This window comes from Theropithecus gelada, chromosome 18 (assembly GCF_003255815.1).
Source record: "Theropithecus gelada isolate Dixy chromosome 18, Tgel_1.0, whole genome shotgun sequence".
Taxonomy (NCBI): Eukaryota; Metazoa; Chordata; class Mammalia; order Primates; family Cercopithecidae; genus Theropithecus; species Theropithecus gelada.
In genome coordinates this window covers 57,029,045-57,049,631 of record NC_037686.1, presented here as the reverse complement: position 1 = coordinate 57,049,631, position 20,587 = coordinate 57,029,045, and positions in this window count along the sequence as shown.

Here is a 20,587-nt window from a genome sequence, read left to right as displayed (position 1 = left end):
AGAAGAAGAGTATGAATAGAATCAGGGCTTTCCCACCATGGCCTAGTAAATCAAGAAAAGCTAGAAAATGTGGCCAGTGAGAACACAAGGAAAACAAACAAGGAGAGTGTAGGGGCAGGAGTGGAAAGGAGTGCTCCATATGGGAGGCAGTGGCAGTCACATAAAATGTTGCTGAAAAGTTGGATGCTATTTCTGGCCTTGGGAAGAGCAATTTACATAGTCTGGGGCTGTAAGTGCCTGATTGAAGGGATTGGAGAAAAGGGAGGGAGGTAAGGAAGTGGGAACCAGTGGAAAGGCCTACACTCAGGGGCCTCATTCTAAAAACTAACTTTGGGAAGTTTTGGAGAGGATAAATAACTGGTCAGAATTGCGAGGTCAATTCTGATGTCACTGGTTACACAGCTGGGGCCTGAGATGGGAACTGCTCCGTTGACGACTTTTTCCCCTTGTCTCTCAGCATTTGAGCAGTAACATGCCAAGTCTGCTTGTTCTTACTAAGCAAAACCACTCAAGAATCATCTAACCTTTTATATTTCCCTACTTGATATAGGATTTATAGAATTGTAGATTTTGTTCATTCTATTTATATTGGCTATAGGGACAAACCCCTTTATGCAATGAGTACCCAGATCAGTGGTCTTGGGCAAACGCCATGATTCAAAAATGCCCCCAGCTCATGAAAAAGTGAAGATTCTCACAAACACAGAATTATTTGAATTAGGAACAAAGTTTGCAGTGATGGCACCTCTCACCTCTCCTTATCCTCCCCCTGCTATTGTCAAGGAGGTGGTATCCTCTCATGACTGTATGGAGCAAAGCAGGGGAGGATGATGAAATATTGCAGAAGGAGAAAAAATTTTCGTAATTCACGTAACCCTCCATGACATGGCCATCTTTGTGATGTTGTGTTGCTTGTTCCCAAGTTTCCCTTAGGTTTGCTAGGGATAAGGAGGCTCAAATCACTGCAAACTAGTCTGACCATCAGAACTTCAGTAACCATGGCCATGCAGAAAGATCCAATCTGGACACCCAAAACATTTATTTTCTGATTATAAAAGGTTTAGATCTTCATTACAGAATATCAATAAAAAACACAGAACATGTATTGCTATTTCCATGGACGAGTCACTGCTGTGAGTACTCTGTGTCTAATAATTTCAACAGCTCTGGGAGATGGGTGCTATCATAATTACTGTTTATAGGTGCAAGAAGGGAGACACAGGAGTTAAGTAATTTACCTGCAGTGGTTAGTTCTGTGGATCAACTTGGCTGGACTAAGGTTCCCAGATATGTGGTCAAACTTTATTTCTCCGAGTATGCTTTTAGATGAGATTAACATTTAAATGCGTGGACTTTAAGTAAAGCGAACTGTGCTCCATAATATGAGTGGGCCTTATCCAATCAGTTGAGGCTTGAAAATAAAATAAAATAATAAAATAATAAAATAATAAAATAAAATAAAATAAAATAAAATAAAATAAAACCTCCCTGGAGGAGGGAAAAAATCTGCCAGCATATTGCTTTCAGACTTGAACTGCATCATTGGCTCCTACCTATGTCTCCAGCCTACTGGTCCACCCATCAAATTGTGGACTTGGCAGCCTCCATAATTGTATGAGCCAAGTTCCTAAAATAAATCTTTCTCTCTATATATATATATATATACACACACACAGACATCCTATTGGCTCTGTTCCTCTGGAGAACAGTGACTCAAGGTCATTGCTCAAGGTCACACAGCTAGAAAGGTAGTCTCCCTGTCTCTCCCCGTCTCCTCTCTATCTCACACACACACACTGTCTCTCTCTCTCTCTTCCTCTGTGACCAATACCCCAATTTTCCTTTGGGGATCTACCCTTCCTCTTGTGCAGCTTTAAAGATTCTTGCCCTACTCTAGCTGAGAGTTTTCTTAGGATGCAATTTAAGCAAAAAAGCCTTCTTCCTGGAATGAATAAGGATGCAAATTGGTTGGAAGTGATTCATTCTGACAGTGCCAGACTTAAGACATCCATTGCCTCCTCCTCTTGAGACCCCTTCAGTGGTTCTGTTCCTGCTCTCCCTGAAGTTTTCCTTAAATTACCTAAGCTGCTCTATATTTCACCAATAGATTTTTTACTTAAGTTTTATCAGAATATTTTTTCTATTCTTTTGTTGTTGTTGTAACTAGGGAGCCATACATGACCCAGGAATATGTTAAGATTATTCTGCAGAATAAAGGATTTCCTGCAAACATGATTTGACAGCTTATCTAACCAGTTCCCTAGCACTGGTCATTTATGTTTCCACATTTTCCATCTTTATACACCCGTTTCCAAACATCACTAAGCATACAAATGACAAAAGGAGGATTACATTAATTTCCAGCGTTTTTTTTTCCTTCCCATTTTATGCTTACACAAGTTAACCTACTCCCTGAAATCCACCTCTTTCTTAATCCCTGGTAATCATAAGTGGTGTTGTATGAGATTTCAAAGCAATCTGTTCTGGTCACATGCGGCATCTCCTGTGTCCCTGTCTCTAAACTCTGGCTCCACCATGAGGAGGATCTCCTCTTAGGAAGCCCTGCCATCCCCACTGTAGACGGTGCCTACTCTCAAAACGCCACTGTACACCACAAGTGTGTTAAATCTTCATGATCTCAAAGCCATCCATTTGTGACCAATTTGCCAGAGCAATCATGGTGTCCAAGCTGGAGTGAAGATGTGGCACAAGTCTTGAAATGAAGATGCCCCATTTGCAATACTTGGGTTCAGAGTCTCCTGAAGTTGAGCATGAACAGGATTCTTTTGTTTTTTGCCTATGACTCAGTTATTCTCAAGCTGAGTTGGGCGAAGAGGACATAATCTTAATAGAAAAACTACTTAAAATCTGCAGTGGAAGCTCGAGCTATTTGCTTTATGAAAAGTTGGTGTTGCATCACTCCAAACCCATCTCTATCCAACTCAATTCCAACTAAGGGAAATGCCAGCCAACATATGTCATGCCATGTCATCTGCTCCCCCAGAACCAATCCCTTTCTCTTCCTAAAAATCAAGTTTATATTCCTATCAACACATTCAAAGAGATGCCAAAAGGTCAGACCTACAAGTCTAGGAAAGAGCTAAACTCTGAGGAAAAAAAAGAGCAGTAAATTTTAAAATTTGTTGTATTGTATCCCCAAAATACCTGTACATAGTTTAAATAGCCAAAGAGTGCAAATACAATTATAAAACAATAAGTGAGAATCAACTTTCACTTATTCGCCACTTAGAAACACAGCCAATTTTAATACCTTTTTTGGTATTTTTCTAGAGTTTCTTTATGCAAATACAAGTAAAATTATGTATTTTCTCCCCTTTTTTAACACAAAAAAGAGGACATTCCACATGGTACTTACCTATTTGATTTTTCACTTAATAATCTATCTTGAAGATCTTGCTTATTAGTACATATTTTTATAGCTACATAACATTCCACTAAATGTATTAACTTTGTCATTGTTTTTATGTGTATTTCATTTGTCATTTTTTGTGGTTTCAAATCTTGTACCAGTATGCAAGTATATCTGTAACATACATTGCCACTGAATCAATAATAGGTTACAGTGTATTTTTAAATGTAACTTTGATACAATAGTCCGTATATAATGGTTGTGCCAATTATAATTATATGCTAATCAAATTTATATGAGGACCTGTTTCCCAATGGCTTTGCCAAATTATCAATGTTTTATATTTTTGCCATCTTTCTATATATCTAAGTATATATGTATGTTATAAATCTTACATATGTGTGTGTATATATATACACAAATACATATACATATAATTTAAATCTTAATTTGCATCTCATGAATGAGGCTGAACCTTTTTTCATATTTTAAGTGCTATTTATATTTCCTCTTCTGTAACCTAACTGCTGAGACACTTTGGTTTTTTATTAGATGTGGGCTTTTGCTTTTGTAGTTCTAAGATTATTCACTTCACTTATTAAGGATGTAAGTTCTTTGTGATGTTAATTGCAAATAGTATTTTCCAGTTTGTCTTTATCTTTAACTTGGCCCTATGGTATTTTTGTTTTACTTAAATCCTTTTTTTGTTGCTTGTACATTTGCTTTTACTGTTATTGTTTTTTGACGGCCATTGATTATTTTCAAATATTTTGAAATTTTGTGATTATAAATATTGATATGCATCTTTTAAAACTTATTTTACTAGCATTTGGAAAGCCCCTTCTATCAGAAATAAATGTCCTTCAGTCTCAAAAATTTTGCTTGTATAACGTATTAAAAATCTTTCATTTCTCCTATTTTCTTTCTGGAACTCTTGTAATTCAAAAGAATATTTGCTGGGGAGATGACAGAAGAGATTCCCTAAATGTAGTGAGGGTGGGCTCCCAGGAGACCAAATACTTAGACCAACATCTAAACCAACCCCTTATTTTCAGCCCCTACCTGCCCCCCACATTTTATAGTGTGTGGCACCTCTAATTTCTGAGCCTTTTCAGGATTCTGCAGGTTAAACAGACTTGCAGCCCACCAGCATCACCCCGTGTAGTCATTTAGGTTTCATCTTCCTAACGTCTCACTAAGTCATTTACTGTTTCATCAGCATCAACTTTCTCTCTTCACGTACTGTGAACTGGAGCTGCAGGTATCTCTAGGATTCATAGAATATGGGGTCTTTGTTTCAATTTCTTGATTTCTTCATTGCTTCCCAATGAGTTGTAGGAGGAGAAGGGAAAAGAAAGCGATCTCACTCCACGACGGTTGTTTTCTGCATGTCTGTCTAAGATATTCTTCCACTCTCGGAGAGAATCACATCGACTCTGGCGCAGTTTCCCTTTATGAGGAATTGGTTTTAAACTTAGCTGTTAATATCCAAAGCTCTTGAGAAAGCTTGTATTTAAAATGCTAGCAGTAGATTTTAGTCAAAAAACTAATGTCCTCAAAGGAAAGTAGTCTCAATCATGTTAAATTCTTCTACAACTGAATGTGGAAAGATAGCCACTGTTCCCAAATAGGCATAGTAAAATAAGTTCCATGTACACAACAGCACTGAGGTGAGAAATTAAGTTGCATATGCATGATGGAAACTTATCTCCTGTTGCCACTGAAGAAGAAATGAAAAAAGATTTTTGTCTCAGAGTTTAAAAATCTTGGTCATAATTTTCTTTTTGGAATCAAGTAGTTTATTCCCAGGGAAATTTTGTCTACCTTGTAATAAGTCCCATGCAAAGTAACTTACATGAATGTCTAATGTGCTTCATTGGACAGGATATAAAAATTAAAACTAAGCCCCATAAACCACAAAATTAGCAGCAATAATCACTAATATGTGGTCTCATTGTTGCTGCTTATACAAACTGCTTTCGGTTGTAAAATTAATACTGCACATCTAAATTTGGCTTTTTTCCAGCTATATATTGCTCAGTTCTATTAATAAAGAGAATTTTATCAGTCCTATTTGGAATTGTTTTGAAGATGACAACAGAGACACTTTTGAGGTTGGACAGAATATTTTACGTCAATTCCCAAATACCACTAATAAGTAGTTTGCTTTGCTTGAGGGTGCATACACTGAGACTGAATTATTCATTTGCACAAAGCGTAAAATAAGTAGCCCATTAAGGGGTTTGACTCAGGTAAATTCAGAGCCTAATACATACATTAACCAATTCACCCTTCCCTAATAGGTGTTATATTACTTAACAAACTGTAAGGTTTATTCACCCATTAACATTGATGGACTGGACATGCATAATTCCCTGTAGCATTTATAGAAGTTGTTCAGGATAATCCCCCACACCAGCAGTGAGAATAACAGACTCTGAAATATGCTAAACTAAAAGTTCACATGAGTGTTTAATCTGCAGTCCTCCTCCTAGCTCGTCACATTTTCCCGCCTGCTTTCAGGTAAGAGATCTTGTGACTGAAGTGGGTGGGTATAATAAAGAAGGTTAAGAAAAGTTAGAAAATGTACAAGAATGGGGTTTCAAAGCAACATTTCCCAGTTTAAATAAGGTAGGGATTAAGATGGCGACAAACTGTTTTGTGCAATTTGAACACTACTCGACCTTATACATCTACTTTTGGGGGAAGATTTCAAGGTCAGGACCAAGGAAGGATGATGTTTTTCTGTGTGAGTTGAAAGAATGCTTGATGGCTGCTAACTGCATTTGTGTTTAAGCTCCCAATTGGTCTATTTGGGAGCTAGAATCAATTGGAATGAAAAGCCAGACAGCTGAGTGTAGTCATCAAAACTCACCAGACAGTTTCAGAATTGTGAATGATAGTGTCTCTTTTTTTTTTTTTTTTTTTTTTTTTTGAGACGGAGTCTCACTCTGTCACCCAGGCTGGAGTGCAGTGGCCAGATCTCAGCTCACTGCAAGCTCCGCCTCCCGGGTTCCCGCCATTCTCCTGCCTCAGCCTCCCGAGTAGCTGGGACTACAGGCGCCGCCACCACGCCCGGCTAATTTTTTGTATTTTTAGCAGAGACGGGGTTTCACCGTGTTAGCCAGGATGGTCTCGATCTCCTGACCTTGTGATCCGCCTGCCTCCACCTCCCAAAGTGCTAGGATTACAGGCGTGAGCCACCGCGCCCAGCCAGATAGCGTCTTGATCAGATGACCTAGACCACATGAGAAAGGGGTCAGATGGATGTCTAAGGGTTGTTTTTCTTTTGTTGTTGTTACTTTGGAATAGGAAGGCAACGGTCTAGGACCATGAGCTAAATGGTATCCAGTGGAACATCTGAATTCGAATTTATAATTTTTAGTCATTTTCTGGCAGTTCTTATAACAATGATAATAATCACATTCTAAGGATTAAATTTGATTAGATTTTGGAGAGGATAGGTATTTTTCAATCTAGTACAACTTTTTGCTCTTAACAATGACAAAGCTTCCTGAGTGTAAGACAGACAGGAAGGTAATAAGAAAAGTAGAAACTGTACTAGAAATAGTCTGATAAGAATGTAGACAGGCAGCAGCATCCAGTAATTGTCCTAGTGGTCAAGACCTTATCAAAACTTGTAACAGTAAGCAAGAGAAGGTTTAAAAATAACATTTATGGGCAGAGTAAGGGCTGTCAGCTCTGTGAGAAGAAAGGGCAGCTAAATCTGGAAAGACGTCTGGATCTGGAAAGGACAGTGCTTGAGGGAAAATGAGAGAGGAAGAGAGAGAGAGAGGAAGAGAGAGAGAGAGAGAGAGGAAGAGAGAGAGAGAGAGAGAGAGTAGGGGGGCAGTTTAGGTTTCAGTTCTTTTATGGAACACTGTCAGCCCACAGTGAAAGCCACTGCAAATAACATTAATTATTGTGAAGGGTTGCAAGGCTTCTCAAATATGGATATAAGATAGTCTAGAATGTAAACAAACTGTGAAAATAGTGTACATACTATAGCATTCCACAGAACAGTCAAATTTGAGAAAGTCACCTCAAGCCTAAACAAATACATTTGAAAATCAAATCATCTAATCTACTTCAAACACCTCCTCAATCTTCAGTAGCATAACCTTACTTATAAAATTTAGAATTCATATACATGTATGTTCATGTATTCTAGTTTGTATCTATTATAAAATACAGATAGGTAGGCAGATTCTATTCTACATCTGACTATCTGTATTCTAGTGTGTGTATGTGTGTGCTCTTGTTCTAGCCTCAGAAAAAGAGAGATGGCTTTTCCTCATAAAATAACACTTAAGGCAGTTTGTTAATACAGTTATTAAAATATAATGTGTGTGGGCCTTTTTGCAGAACAAATATGTTTATTTTATCAAATTGCTCCTATGTTTTATTTGTTAAATATCTTCCTAGTTTTCTATCTTCATACATTCTCTCAAATTTTCCTAAGGCCTGCCTGTGCTACTCTATCACTGGGAAGTAATTACAAAATAATAAATAGATTAATTATTATATGAATAACACATGTAATAAATTATAAAAATAAACTGAAAGAATATTCTAAAATTTGAAATACTACTTTTTGCCAGGGAATAGATATTTTAAAATATAGAAATAAATATAAATCCCTAATAAACAAGAGTTCCTCCACAGGGACAAATGACTATTAATTAATGGTTCAGTATTTTAACTCCACATCAGACATAAGTGAGAACATTCCAGTCTCATGCCTAAATGTCTCTAATGAAATATGTATTTATAATATACATTTACATACCTCAATATATTTTTGAAAAGTTTTCGAATATTTCACCATCTTTAATCTTCAGAACAACCCCATTATGCAGGAAGGTAAATCATTACTGTCTCAAATTTTATGGGTGAGAAATCAGAGGTCAGAGGGGTTAAATGATTTGCTAAAGGTTACAAAGTGAGTCTGTGGAAAGAACGGGTATAATAATTAGTGTCTCCTGAGTCCCTGCTTTCTAAATGTGAATGTCACTCTCTCATTAATAAAGAAAGCTTGTGTTCCAAAATTGCTATATTCATGCAGAATACATTTAATTTTCTTGTGAGGCTAATTTATATTCATCTAGCCCTTTTACTTGTGTATCCTACTTGATTTATATTTGTGCAGAAGGCATTATTTTCATTTTATAATTTGGGAGACTGAGGTCCAAGGAAGTTGAATGTTTTACTAAAATCTTGCAAGTAGAGCATATAGCACACAATATTTAATTTCTTTTTTGTTAGAAAGAAATAAAAACACCATATAGTTAGAGATATATAATTACTAAAATTGAGCTATTGTTCCCAAAGTTAATAATAGATTATTCGCATCTTCCTGTTCTATCATCTTTGGTATTTCCTTTATTCCTTTCACTTGTTACCTCATGATCTGACAGTGGTGGCTGCTGCTGCAAGCATCATGGCAGCATTTGAAGGCAGGAAATGGAGAAGGGTGTTGGTGAAGAAGGCTGGCAGGGGGGTCAAAAGGCAGAGCTCCCTCCTGTTGCTGAGGAAGAAATATTTTCTAGAAACTTCCATAAGACCTCTAACATCTGTTTGGCCAGAAAATCATCTAAAGACCACTTCCTACTGCAATGGAGGTGTGAAAGGTGAACATCTTAGTCTGTTTGTGCTACTATAACAGACTCTCCAAGATTAGGTAATTTTTTAGGTTGGTACAAAAATGATTGTGGTTTTTGCCATTAAAAGTAATGGCAAAAACCTTTTAATGGCAAAAACTGTGATTACATTTGCACAAACCTAATATAAAGAAGAGAAATTTATTTTCTCACAGTTCTGGAGGGTAGGAAGTCAAAGACCAAGGCACTGCAGATTCCGTTGTCTGATGAGGTTGCAGTCTCTGTTTCCAAGATGCCACTTTGAAAGCTACCTCCTCCATGAGAGAGGAACACTGTCCTCACATGGCAGAAGGACAAACATGAATGAACTCCCTTGTCAAGCCCTTTTATAAGGGAGTTAATTCATTCATGAGGTCATGACTTAAATATTTCTCATTAGAGTCCATCTCTCAACAATTTTGCATTGAAGATTAAGCTCCCAACACATGAATTTTGGGGGACACATCGGACCCTAAAAGTGTCCCATTTTTGTCCCCAATTTCATAGTAGCAAATAAGCAAGGAAAATGAAGTTGGGAATGGTGTCTGGGTTTGGCATTCATTCTCCCTTTAGTCATCCCTCACATTTGTCCTGAGTGATTTCCTAGCAAGACGTGCCTTGGCTCTTTAGAAAATATTTCCTTCCTTCACACAGTCTCGGACTTCACTGGCTAAAACTCTTCTTCATTTGACAGACTGCAGTACTTCCTGTCAGTGAGATACCACCAGGCCACCAAGGACAAGAGGCCCCCAAGTTTTCCCCCCAGACACTTTACAGAGGGCACAGAGATACTCATCCAAATTAAATTCCCACAGTATGCAATATGGACCGTTAATGCAGATGCCTAAAGGGATTATGAAAAAGGCCCTTGAGTTCCATAAGGAATTCAAATGCAGCCAACGTTCATTGTAGCCGTCATAGACCTAGTGCACTGAGGCACAAACATCAAAGTGGTGCCAAAGAGCAAAGCTGAAGTCAGCAGGGTGCCCTAACACTCTAAAATAGAAAATACTAGTCAATAATGTCTTCCCAGTTGGGGACACCCTTTCTCCCTGAACTGAATTTATTCTGAGTTAGCTCTTTCAGTCTTACAGACTAAAAATGTCCCTTTACCACCCCCACCACGGATCAGTGACCGTGCAAGAGAGACTGAGAAAACGAGAGATTAGTGAGAGCTACAGCAGACCATATAAAAGAAGACATTTCCAGAATAATAAGCAGTGGATATTTGCCAAAGTACTTAGAAGTCAAATAGACCTCTTTGATCTCATTATTCAATTAACAATTATTTAGTGCTTTCTGTCTGCCAGGTAGTGATTCATAATTGAATTACATATAATCTCTGCACTTAAAAAGGTTACTGTGATAGGAAAGATACATACATACATACATACCAAAAAAAAAAAAAAAAAAAAACCTCTTATTTGATCTTCACAATGATCTTCAACCCTGAGATTTGAGAAGGTGATGTTTGGGTAGACTGAGTAAAAGTTGAGAATACAAAACCAACCTTTGGGTTTCCCTTGGCAGTGGAGCAGGCTGAACTCGTAAGTCTCCCAAACATCAGCTTCCCCTTATTTGAAGACACTGTAATAACCTCTTTTGGGCCATCACTTTGCAGGTGGATGCTTAGTCTTCTTACGACTCACATGTCCACCCCATTTTCCTGCTAAACCCATACTTGGGATCAAATTTCAGAATGCTTCAGCAGAGAAAGTTCAAATATTTATCTGGGAAAAATGGATTATATAGCAAGAGAATTGCAAACTCTTATTAATTTACATTATTTTATTAATATTGGTATAAATCCAGGAGATATATAGATATATGAAAATAAATCCTAGGGGCAATTAGAACCACGATGATAGAATATTTATTGGTCAAATTTGTTTGAGTTATCAGACCACTTATCAGAGGTTCTGGATCTAATGTTTTGGTAGATGGAGCTGTTTGTGACAGATTGATTAGTTGGTTGACTAAAACTTGGACCTTTCAGTGGGTTAAATTTAATGAGGTTGAGATGCCAGATCATTCTTGGCATAATATAGAGGAGGAAATCTAAAGGTTTAGGGAGCGAGGAATGTAGGAGTAGATATATTATGCCAATTCGCCCCTGCTCACATACAGTTCCTAGAGGGCCCAGAGTACACTCCCTTCATTAATGAATTGAGAAACGTATTAGTAAAGGAACACAAGCATTTCTGGGATGCCTGTCCTCTGCAGGCCAGTTGTGATGGTGACAGTTAAGCTAAGAGTAATTTTGCTAGCGAGATCGCTCTCTGAATAGCAAAGAAACAGAGCTTATTCAAAGATAAGATGGATATACCAGGGACAAAATGGTGTTTATAATGATTTAACATGTAAGAATTGTTGATGCCAGCTAACTGATCAGAAGCCCTAGAAATAAAGGAGATGAAGAACCTACTAAATGCTGATCTATAAATCAAGCCTGGTAGCCATAAAACTGAATGTGTAGCAACTTACTGAATAACAATCAGACCTGTTTGCATTTCAGCTCTGCCATCTGTTGTTGGTGGTAGTATCTCTGGCGGCAGAGTGAAAATGAAAGCTTAGGTCTGATTGTCGGTGGTATTACCCTGGACAAGTCACTTAGCTTGTCATGCCTTAGACTTGTCTAAGTCACGTAAATTGAAAGTTGGGAGTTTAACTAGATACTACCCGGCTCTAAATTCTCTGCTTCATGTGTCTCTATGTGAAATAAAACGCCTTTCATTCCTGTGCTTTATGCCCACATATTCAGTTACTCCTTAGGCACTTACTCATTAATGTTTGTTGGTTTATTTGTTTTTAGGCCAATCACTAGCAATCTTCCCTCCCACTCCAGTCCTGTGCTCAATAGGCACGTTTAGAACCATATATTTTTACTGTCTTAACCTCGGGTAGGTGATACAGTTTGAATATTTCTCCCCTTCATATTTCATATTGAAATTTGATCCCCAGTGTTAGACGTGGGGCCTGGTGGGAAGTGTTTGGGTCATGAGGGTGGGTTCCTTATGAACAGTTTTGTGCTGATCTTGTGATAATGGATGAGTTCTCCCTCTATTAATTCCCAGGAGAGAGTGATAGTTAAAAACAGCCTTGGGCTGGGCCTGGTGGGTCATGCCTGTAATCCCAGCACTTTGGGAGGCCGAGACAGGTAGATCGCGTGGTCAGGAGATCAAGACCATCCTGGCTAACACAGTGAAACCCTGTCTCTACTAAAAATACAAACAATTAGCCAGGCGTGGTGGTGGGTGCCTGTAGTCCAAGCTACTCAGGAGGCTGAGGCAGGAGAATGGCTTGAACCCAGGGGGCAGAGCTTGCAGTGAGCCAAGATTGGGCCACTGTACTCCAGCCTGGGTGACAGAGCAAGACTCCATCTCAAAAAACAAAACAAAAAAACCAGCCTCCCTGGTCTTCCTCCCTCATCATATGATACACCAGGTCCTCTTCGAATTCTACCATGAATGGAAAACAGAAACTTCCTGAGCCCTTCACCAGAGCAGATGATGAAACCATACTTCTTGTACAGCCTGCAGACCTGTGAGGCAAATAAACCTCTTTTCCTTGTAAATTACCCAGCCTCAGGTATTCCTTTATAGCAACAGATAACAGACAGTAGTTACGCATGGTGGTTTGTTCTTTTTGTCAATCTCATCATGACCCCTGTGATCACATTCTTGGTTGACTTTTCCTGAGTGCTAATTTGCTTCGGGAATGACTCAGGGTCATGGTGGCCGCGCCTCCTCAACCAGCTCTTCTCCTTCTCAGTTCCCCTTGAAACTGCAATGACCTGTGGTTTCTCTGACTAGAATTTCCATTCAGTGTCTAAATCTTTGCTCCTAACACTATAAAAGTATGTTCTACTAGCGTTGCATGGGTTAGTATTATAATAATTTACAATTTTGCCCTGCTTTCAGATGATGTATGGAGGATTTCCTGAATGAACAGTGACTGTAATTGCTGAGGATATTGAGCTTTATCAGCCAATTACTGAGCACAGATGATTGCTTTCAAGTATTCCTCACAGCATACTTGAAATAAAAAGCAACTGGCCCAGTTATGTCAGTGAATTTCACTGCTTCCACCCATGGGCTTGAGGGGGAGAGGCAGCAAAAAGCCTTTGCACTGGAGAAGATAAATTCAGCATGAACAGCCTCTGCTTTCCAATTCCTATTCCTTATGACCAGCATTTTCACAGAACCTCCAGGGCTGGTGCTTTCTGCTCTGTTATAATCCATTTCTTTAATGGCAATGTCAGGCAAAGGTCTTAGTAAGGAAGCCTTTAGTTTGAGCTCTTTAAAAGGGCAAAAACAGCAAAACAGTTTTCAGAAAAAGAAGAAAATAATCTCATTTTCATTCTTTTTTGTTGTTCTCAGTTTTATTTCCTTCTCTTTATTCCTATAGTAAGAATAATTTGAAGGTGATTTTTCCCCCTTTAATACCAGGTCTTGACAGTTGAATAATTCCTCATGTTTGCTGTAGAGCTTTCTCTTGTGCTGTTGATGTAGTTAGCCATTCATCTCTAGTCTGGTTGTAACTCCTATAAGCATAACAACTGAAATCAGTAGATCTTGTATTTATTACTGTCTAGACATGTATCACGCTCACTCAGCTTATCCTTTGATCTTAGAACATCCTGGAAAATATTAAACTAGAGGAGGCAATAGGAGAGATGAATGAGGAAATATGTGCTTAAAAAGGAGTTCATTAATCAAAATCCAATCATCTAAAGACTGGATATTGTAAGCAAAACCTCATTTTTGGGGAGGAAACAGCAGATATCAACCCAAATTAGATGCTCAGATGTCTAGAAGGCCTATCTAGAAGGGGGGGCTAAAATTCACAGTAAGTGTAATTAGATGAGAATAATATACTTACCAGGGACTCTCGAGAAGATGACTCTGGGTTATTGGAAAGAATGTTCTAGAGGCATCTGAGATGGAGTTAAGATCCTCAAGATGCATGCTCAAGTTATTTTCAAAATCACAATTACTTTTGCACCAATCTAATATAACAATTGAGGTTTAGCAAACTGTTTTGAAGCGAGTATGATCAGAAATTCCCGCCCTCCAAGTGGGCATGCAAAATTTGGGGCCAGAGACAAACTGCTGATAAAGTAGAAGAAAGCACTGTCATCAGAAGACTTCCTTTTCTCTAGCTTCTCCTCAACTCTGTTAGAGATCTTCATAAAACACATGTTGAAAAATACAGAAAGATGGTGCCTATTGGAAGGTGGAGGCTGGGAAGAGAGGATCAAGAAAAATAACTAATGGGTACCGGGCTTAATACCTGCGTGACAAAGTAATCTGTACAGCAAACCCCCATGACACAAGTTTATCTGTATAACAAACCTGCACATGTACCCCCCTGAACTTCAAAGTTTAAACAAAATAAAAAATAAAATATATAAAAATACAGAAAGAATATAAACTTGAAGAGAACCAAACTACAGGTCTACTAGTAGCTCTCCTGGTTTAGCCTTCAATCATTTTCATTGATTGAAGGAAAATTTACATTTCAATACAGGGCCAATAAGAACGGTTCCATTTTAAAAGAATAGTTTAAAGGAAAATAAGAAGCCTATTTCTGATGTGTAAACCTTTTGATTATGTATGTGTGTTTACATCATCACAGCCTTGCACGGTCCATTAATGCACAGATCTCCCATTTTCCCTTTGAAGTCAGGCTTTTTTAAAGAGTTGTGTCCAGTAGCTGTTCCTGCATCCTCTCCTCCTACTTACTCCTCAGTTAACCCAGGTAAGAGGCTTTCATCCCATTAATCTTTTGAAACTCTCTGGAAAGAGTGATCAGTCATCTTGAAATTGCCAAATGCAAAGGATATTTTCCTAATCACGTGCAACCCCTGCAGCAGTAGCTTAATGTCTATCAGATTATTAAAGAATACATAGAAGATCACCAACTCCAGCAATGTAAGTTTATTCAAGAATCCACTATTGCCAATAAAATGAACTTGGTCCTGAATTGGACAACTGGGTTCATCCTTTCATCAAGACATGGTCTTTACTCAACTTCAGGCTGTCAACAAGTACATAGCACCTCACCTTGAATATGACAGGGAGAGTCATTTCTCCTGCCAACAAGAAAAGAATTTCAAATCTGGCATTAGAAATTCAAATAATATTTACATCTCCCTCTGCATATGCAAATATCACCATCCTAAGACCAATTCACTTTCCACACTGCTTACATAGGTTTGTTCTTAAATATATAGTGCTTTACAGGATAGCACATCTCTTTTAAGGCCAGCAAATTGCATATCTATTTGCTCCTTAGCAATACTGAGATCCTATCAATTCCTGGCTTTCTGTACAGTGTAGATTAACAGCTCAGCACGTTTGATCTTCTATAAAGTATTTTCTGCCCATCTCTGCAACCCCATTTTTGTAACCACTGTTTTCTTTCTATTTCTGCTTCTTCACTTTAGCGAACAATTTATTTGCATTTGTCATGATACACCTTCCCCAGGAAGCAAGCCACACCTGGCGGAGGCCCCCACATCTGTCTCTCAAGTTGGTTTTATTCCTTCCCCTACCCTCCCTTATAGAGCTAGGGATTCTTCTGAAAATTAGTTTTTCCTGAAATTTTTTTTACCAATGGCTTTCACATTTCCCTCTCCGGTAAATCTTCTCCATCCTCTTTGTCCATTCTATTTAAATTCCCTCCATGCCTCTCTCTTCCTCATCCCTTTCCTTAAGTCCTAACTTGCACAGAAGACTGCCACACTCAGACCCGAATAACATTTGTTTTGTTATAGAATCAAAAATTAACATTTTTCCTATTACAAAAATAGTATACATTCATTATAACAAATAGAAAATATAGAAAAAGACAAAGCATGAATTCAAACACTTTTCTATTGTCTAAGGGTGACGCCCATAATACAGAACCACACACCATCTTTCGTATAAATACAGCATCACCTATACTCTGATATAGCAGTATATCATGTGCTCACTGAATATCCATAATCCTACATTTTTCAACCTCCTTGCCGATATGTGAGACCATATGATTATTCATATGATGTATGTCACCTCTAGGCTAAAGCATAAGACGCAGGTCATGACTCTCCAGTTTTTTTTATTCATTTGCAGATGGTGCAGCTTCTATCAGCCTGAGTTTCTGAGTAACTATGTGAAGCAAAGGTGCTCCACTCCATCCCTTCCACCACTGCCCTACATTGCATAGATGAGACTGGAGTTCAGTAAAATGTTTTGTTGGGGCATAAACTTTGGAGACTTGTCAAAATAGAGATGTTGTCTTGGATGAAATTAGGGATAGTAAGTATAAAGAGTGAAAAGAAGAGGACCAAGGACCCTGGGGGATATAAACATTAGAAGTCAGGAAAAGGCTACAGGAACCAGAAAAGATGAATTAGACACAGTGATGGTGGAGTAGGAAGAAAATCAAGAAAGCACAGTATCCTGAAATCCAAATGAGGAACATGTATCAGGAAAGAAGGAATGAACACTGGTGTGAAATGTGGCTGATGCATCAGGAAAGATGAAAGACAAGAACAGTCCATTAGAGTCAGCAATGTGGAAGTCATTCATTCCCTTGTCAAGAGCAATTTCTTGTGGGTTGGTGGTTCAAAAGCCTGACTGGAGAGCAGTCAAAAGAGAAAAAGTGGCAAGGCTTTAAGAGAAAAAAAAATACAAAATGGGCTCGTCGTTTTGTTAAGTTTTACTACAAAGAGAAGAAATAACTTTTTTCTTTCAAGATGGAAGAAACAGTAACATGATTTCACGCTGGTATGAATCACCCATTAAAGAGTAAAAAATATGTGATAGAGAAAGAGAAGAAAATTGTGAGAATGACATCTGTGAGTGGGCAAGAGAAGATGGGGACTACTGATAAGCAAGGAATTCACTGTAGATATGACTAGATTGGGAATCTGGAGTAATTGGCAGTAAGACAGTGGATATGGGAACCCGTAGGAGCTTATGGGTTTAACAAGTTAGAGGAAAGAAGGAACATGTAAAATAGCGACATGGATAATACTAAAATAATCTAAATCAAACTTCTAGAGATGAAAACTATAATGTCTGAGATGAAAAATACAATGGGATTAAAGGCAGAAGAGACACTGCAGAAAAAAAAGATTACTGAATTTGAAGGCATAGAAATGGAAATGGTCTAAGATAAAACACAGAGAAAACTAACTGGGAAAAATAAGAACCACATGAGTAAGCTGTGGCACAACTTTAACAGGCTTAATAAAAATGTATTTGAAATCCTTAAACAGGGTGGAGGGAGGGATGGGAGAAAAAACTATTTGAAAATGTAATTGCTAAAATATTTCCAAATTTGCTGAAAACTATAAATTCACATATCTTTGAAGGTCAAGAAACTCCAAGCACAAAAACATGAAGCAAAGTGCACCAAGGCACAGTGTAATCAAAATACTGAAACAAGCCAGGTCCGGGCCGACACCTCTAATCCCAGCACTTTGGGAGGCCGAGACTTGGAGGATTGCTTGAGTCCAAGAGTTCCAGACCAACCTCGGCAACCTGGTGAAACCCCATCTCTAAAGTAAAACAAAATAAAGCTGAAACATAAGGATAAAATCTTATAAGCAACCATTTAAAAAAACAAGTCTTTGCTACAGAAGAACTGATACAAGAATGAGAGCAATTTTATCAGAAACAATGTAAATCCAGTAAAAACATCTCTCAAAAATAAAGGCAAATTAAACTTTTAAAAAAATTTACAGAAGCTGAAAGAATTCATCACTACCTTACATGCATTCTAAGAAAAGTTAAGAGGTCATTTCAAAGGGAAATGAAAGTCAGTGGAATCGGGATCTACACAAAGAAATGAGGAACACTGACTACAAGAGCAGATAAAGATTTCCTTTAAAAGATAATTGATTACTAAAGGCATAAATAATAATGCGTGTTTTATAATATGGTTTATAATCTGTAGAAATAAAACATATGGCACCAATAACATGAAATCCATGAGCGAAGAGATGAACATACACTGCTGGAAGGGTCTTTTACTATACATTACGTGGTACAATACCTCTTGAAGGCGTGCTTTATAAATACAAGATGCATACCATAAACTTCCTTTTAAACTCTAAAAAATGCAACAAAAATATGATTATTAAGCCAATAAGGAAGATAACTTGGAATTATGTTATATATTGAAATCATTCAAAAGAAAGCCAAAAGAGAGAAAAAAGAATAAAAATGGGTGGAAAAAAGCAAATAAAAGATCGTAGACTTACAACATGTAAAAGTCATATTAAATATTAATGATTTGTAAACCTCAATCAAAAGCAGAGATTGTCAGATTAGATAAACAAGCAAGACCCACTTACATAATGCCTAAAAACTCAATTTAAATATAAAGGCCCAAAATGGTCTTTACCTTCATATAGGTATTTATGTTTATATAGGCACTTAACACATTTTTCCTCTAAGGACTCCTTTAGACTTCTTCACACATTTTGATATGTTTCATTTTAAGTTTAAAATACTTTCTAATTTCCCTTTGGATTTCCTCTTCTAGCCCAAAAAGTTTACAAGTCAAACAACAGATATATATATCATATATATATATATATATGATATATATATCTATATATGGATATATATGATATATACACATATATATATGAAGCTTCACATATATATATGTGTGAAGCTATCGTTAATCAAAAAAGGCTACATTTATTAAGACCATAAAAGTCAATTGCATAGCAAAAGTTCATACCAGAGCTAAAGCTGGTCTTTTCAAATGGATAAAGGAGTCAAATCATCAAGAACATGTAAAAGTCATTAACTTTATATACCTAATAACAGAGCTTCAAAATACATGAAGCAAAAAACTGATAGAACTGCAAGAATGAATAGAAAAATTAACAATTATAATTAAAGATTTCAGCATCTCTCTTTCAAACATTACTAGAACAAGTGAATAGACAATCAGTAAGAATATGGAAAACTTAACACCGTGACCTAATTGACACTAACAGACCATTCTACTAAGCAACAATAGAACAATAGAATATACATTCCTTTAAAGAGCTTAGAGAATATTTACCAAGATAAACCATATTCTGGGCCATAAAATAACTTTTTTTTTTTTGAGACAGAGTCTCACCCTTGTTGCTCAGGCTGGAGTGCAATGGTGTGATCTCGGCTCACCACAACTTCCAGCTCCCGGGTTAAAGCAATTCTCCTGCCTCAGCCTCCTGAGTACCTGGGATTACAGGCATGCACCACCATACCTGGCTAATTTTGTATTTTTAGTAGGGATGGGGTTTCTCCATGTTGGTCAGGCTGCTCTCGAACTCCCGACCTCAGGTGATCCGCCCACCTCAGCCTCCCAAAGTGCTGAAATTACAGGCATGAACCACCATGCCCAGCCCATAAAATAACTTCTAATAAATTTAGAAGGATTCAACTCATACAAAGTATGTTCTTTGACACTAATGAAATTAAATTAGAAATGTAATTGGATATGCATAATATAAAAATATCTGGTAAATTCCCAGATATTTTGAAACAAAATAACACACAAAATAACCTATGGGTCAAAGAGAAAAGCTGAAAAGAAACTAGAAAGTGCTTTGAGCCTAATAAAAATGAAAACATACCTTGTCAAAATGTGTAGAATAACACTAAAGCAGGACTTAGAGGGAAATTCATTAGGTTCTTATATTAGAATAAAAGAAAAAGATCTCAACTCAAAGACCACCTTGAGAAACCAGAATAAGAAGAATAAATAAAACCCGAAGCATACAACTGGATTTAGCCCAGGAATGCAATGCTGATTTAACATCCAAAAATCAATGTAACTCATATTTAACAAAACTAAAAATCTCATGATCATCTGTATAGATGTAAAAAAGAATTTAACAGAAATCCAACATCTGTTCTTTACAAAACTCTCAGTAAACTAGGAATAGAAGGGAACTTTCTCAACTTGATAAAGAACATTTACAAAAGTTTGTCAGCTAACATAACACTTAATGGCAGAAGACTGAATGCTTTCCTCCTAAGATCAGTAAGAAGGCAAGGATGCCCAGGTGGCCCTTCCATCCAACATTTTACAGAGCTAGGGAGAGATGCTGAGGATTAAGTAAAGCACCTCTGTCTCATTTCAGAGCAATGTCTTTCCCACAAAGCAAAAGCAGAGTGTGTGGTTTGACGTAAAAAGTAGACATTCTTTTTTCAACCCAGTTCCTTGTAAGAACAGAAAATTCCTTTCAGAATTTAGCACTTGGTTTGTATCCATCTTAGCTTCAGGTTGAGTTTTGCATCCTTTTCTGTGTCCTCGCAGACCTTTTACTGAAAAGCTGGGGTTGGCTGCCTCTGGGGCAGCTGAACAGACAACATTTTGACTCACAGTTCACTCATCACTAATTCTAAATCATTTGTTCAAATTTCTGTTTCATCCCAAAAAGATTATAACGATGTCAAGACAGGAACTATGTGTTATTTATTCGTCTACTGGTGTCATTAGCACCCAGCACACTGCCTGGCACATAGTAGGTACTTAAGTTTTGTGGGATTTTTCATGTGTTTTTGTATTGTTTTGTTTT